The sequence below is a fragment of the Quercus robur genome, chromosome 2 (assembly GCF_932294415.1).
Source record: "Quercus robur chromosome 2, dhQueRobu3.1, whole genome shotgun sequence".
NCBI classification, from domain to species: Eukaryota; Viridiplantae; Streptophyta; class Magnoliopsida; order Fagales; family Fagaceae; genus Quercus; species Quercus robur.
In genome coordinates this window covers 92,454,010-92,457,421 of record NC_065535.1, presented here as the reverse complement: position 1 = coordinate 92,457,421, position 3,412 = coordinate 92,454,010, and the positions used below count along the sequence as shown (strand labels likewise).

Genomic DNA, 3,412 nt, shown 5'->3' with positions numbered 1-3,412 from the left:
ATAGTTTTATCTTAGCTTTGGGTATTCATTTTTGAGAAACAATTTAATTGTTAGTGCTTGCATGATGGCATCCACTAGGAACGTAGAGGATTCATGGTTGGGTCCTTGGAAATATTTGCTTCTGGGAGAATGGTCTGATCGCAACCGCCTGGACATAGTATATAAGTAACTGGTGCGTGATCTAAAAACTAAGTGCAAACTGGATGTAAATAAGAGTCTTCTAAAGGTTATTCTTGGAGGCTCCAAGTATGCACTTGAAGGAGAAGCATGTATTTCACAGCAGTGCTTAAGAAGTGGTTGCTATGTTGGTAGAGTAGGATATTGCGATGAAGCGAAGTGTGGGACATTGTCTAATGCCTCTAATGGAGTATACAAGCAGTCTGAGCTGGCCTTCCAACTAATACAAGAAGCAGCGAATGAGCTTGTAGGGGAAGACTATAAATCGAGAGCCAATAATTCTAGTGTTGGACTGTGAAGTGCAGGTGGGTCTTTGATTTTACATTTTTGTTCATATTTTTACTGATCCAGAGATTCATGTTGTAAAGTTGTAGTTGATGTCTCCACCTATTCAAATGATTTTCAAGTTGGCATTAGTTAATTTATTGATCTGGTAATAGGAAGTTTATTAAGTGAGTATTTGGTTTTGGGGTCTTAAAGTAACTAAGCAATATTCCTTCAGTACAAAATTAAACTTGACTATTCTACACATACGCTAATGTGTTCTACTAAGCACTAGTCCAGATGAAAATAATGTAATGTATTCCTCCTGATTCTTCATCCATGGTCTTTGGCACTTATTTGTAAGTAAAATTTGTCATTTTAGGAGATGTCTGTTTTTTGCTTACTAATGCAAATTAAGCAATGAACAAGTTTCTGGATTCATGCACAGTCTGCAGCTTGTATTCTATCCTTGGGAATGGGGGGATGATTTGTTCTATTTCGATACCTTTTTATTTTTAACAATCCCATTGACTTTGACAGATGCTTCCATGGGAGAATTTACCAGTATTAAGAAACCAGGAGGTTTATCGCATGCCTTCCGTTGGCAGCATCTCTGCAACACTTGATAGAAGCCACCACCGGCAAGAGCAAGTTGGGAGGATTTGTAGCACCTTTCCTTTGATAGATCCCGTGGATGCATTTTACTTGTTGAATCCCAGTGGTGATCTCAGCAGCACCCAAGTTGAATTTGAGAACTGGTTTAGAGATCACAACTTGGAGGTAACTTCTTGGTCTCTCCTTCCGTCGGAAAAGAAAACGATTGAAGAATGCTAAAATTAAAAATGTAATTGTACTTTGTATGGTGTAGTGCCATTCATGTGTACATATGTAGATGCAGACATACATACATGCATGTTTTATATGCACCTATGAACATTTGCGTGCATGCATTTATACTTTTGCGCACACCTGTCTTTGGACCATGCAATTGAATCATTTTTTTTAAGAACGTTGTGATTTGGAAAGTATTCATCACAACCCACATTTTATATTAAATAAGTTGCATAATTTATTTCTTTCTTAAATTTAATTCTCTTGAAAATAACGCTACAGGGGAAGGCTGGATCTGCACCGACTGCTGAAGAATTGGTTGCGGCCTTGAAAAGCCATGATCTCTTTATTTATTTTGGTCATGGAAGTGGTGTGCTCAATTAAAAAAATTAATCACAGTGATTTCATATATTCTTCCTTTAAAGTATGTTGAATTTTAGTTCTGTATGTTGATGCAGGAGCACAGTACATTCCTAGGCATGAGATTCAAAATTTGAAAACTGTGCTGCTACTCTTCTGATGGGATGCAGTAGTGGTTCTTTGACGCTAAATGGAAGTTATGTTCCACAAGGAACTCCACTATCCTATCTGCTAGCTGGTTCTCCTGTCATTGTTGCCAATCTATGGGAAGTGACAGACAAGGATATTGACCGATTTGGGAAGGCCATGCTTGATGCTTGGTTAAGAGAAAGATCAAGTCCTTCCTTAGGTTGTGCCCAATGTGATTTAGTAGTGGAAGAATTTGAGGCCATGACGATAAGGGGCTGTAAAGGTAATGTGGGGAGGAAAACCCGAAGGAAAAATTCACCTGAAGCTCATGACAGAAGTTCCTTTAAGGACTCCTGTGACCATGGTCCAAAGATTGAATCATTCATGTCTCAGGCTCGTGAAGCTTGCACACTTCCTTTTTTGATTGGGGCATCAGCAATATGTTATGGTATACCAACAGGTATAAGGAGAAAAACGGATTTATAGCACCTCTGAGTAGGTGTCCAACTGTTCATCAATATTAGCTTGGACAGTAACCATTCTTTTTTATTCTCCCCACCATCTCCAAATTTTTTTTTCCCTAATCTCCATTTTATAGAAGATAAATGTCAAACATGCATTGGCAGGAAGAGTCGGCAAAGATGGTCTCTTGCATCTTCATTCTTATTTTTTCCCCCCAAAAAATTGTTAAGATTTAATGTTTTATTTTATAATATTTAATTGGAAGTATCTTTGGATATTTGGTAGTTTGACCAAGTCTATAGGATATTTGGTTATTTGATATCAGCCAGATTTCATGGCTGTGAAGTGTCTCACGTTGCTATCCTAGCTTGTAGGAGTTGTGGATAGTGCTTTCCTATTTTATAGTAGTTGTGGTTAATGCTAGATAAAGTGTTGTGATGTAAAGCCTATTTATAGGCTCTTTTGTTTATCAATAACATATTCAGCTTTTATCATTCAACAAGTCCTTTTCTGTTTTTTGTTTTTTCTTTGTATCAGAGTCCTGTGTTGGCACGTCCCTTTTGCTTTCTATTTTTTCTTAACTCTGTATCAGTGGTATCAGAGCCAGTGAGAAAAGCACGAGAGAAAGAGTCCTCAAATAGTATTGATGGCTACAGATTCAAACTTTGTGCAGGCGGCAATCCCACGTTTTGATGGTCACTATGACCATTAGAGTATGCTAATGGATAATTTTCTTCGGTCCAAAGAGTATTGGCCGATTGTTGAATCTGGAATTCAAGCACCAGCACCAAATACAACCTTGTCAGATGCTCAGAAAACATAGTTGGAAGGGAGAAAGCTCAAAGATTTAAAGGCAAAAAATTACCTTTTCCAGGCAATTGATCGTCCCATCTTGGAAACAATTCTTAGCAAAGAAACTTCCAAAGATATTTGGGATTCCATGAAGAAAAAATATGAAGGCTCTGCTAGAGTGAAGCGTGCACAGCTTCAAGCCTTGAGAAGAGATTTTGAGACTCTACAAATGAAGGATGGAGAATCTGTCACTAGCTACTGTGCCAGGACTATGGAGATTAGCAACAAAATGTGTTTTCATGGTGAGAAGATGGAAGATGTCACCATTGTTGAAAAGATATTGCGTTCTCTGACACCAAAGTTTGATTATGTCGTGTGTTCCATTGAAGAATCGAAA

General features: G+C 38.0%; 1 long non-coding RNA gene across 1 annotated transcript; it reads left to right on the top strand.

Moving 5' to 3' along the window:
- The first annotated feature begins 212 nt into the window (after nucleotides 1–212).
- LOC126707533 (uncharacterized) lies at nucleotides 213–1,973 on the top strand. Its single transcript, XR_007648981.1, has 3 exons — nucleotides 213–482; nucleotides 982–1,221; nucleotides 1,555–1,973. It is a non-coding gene; the product is annotated as an uncharacterized LOC126707533 (long non-coding RNA).
- The last annotated feature ends 1,439 nt before the right edge of the window (nucleotides 1,974–3,412 follow it).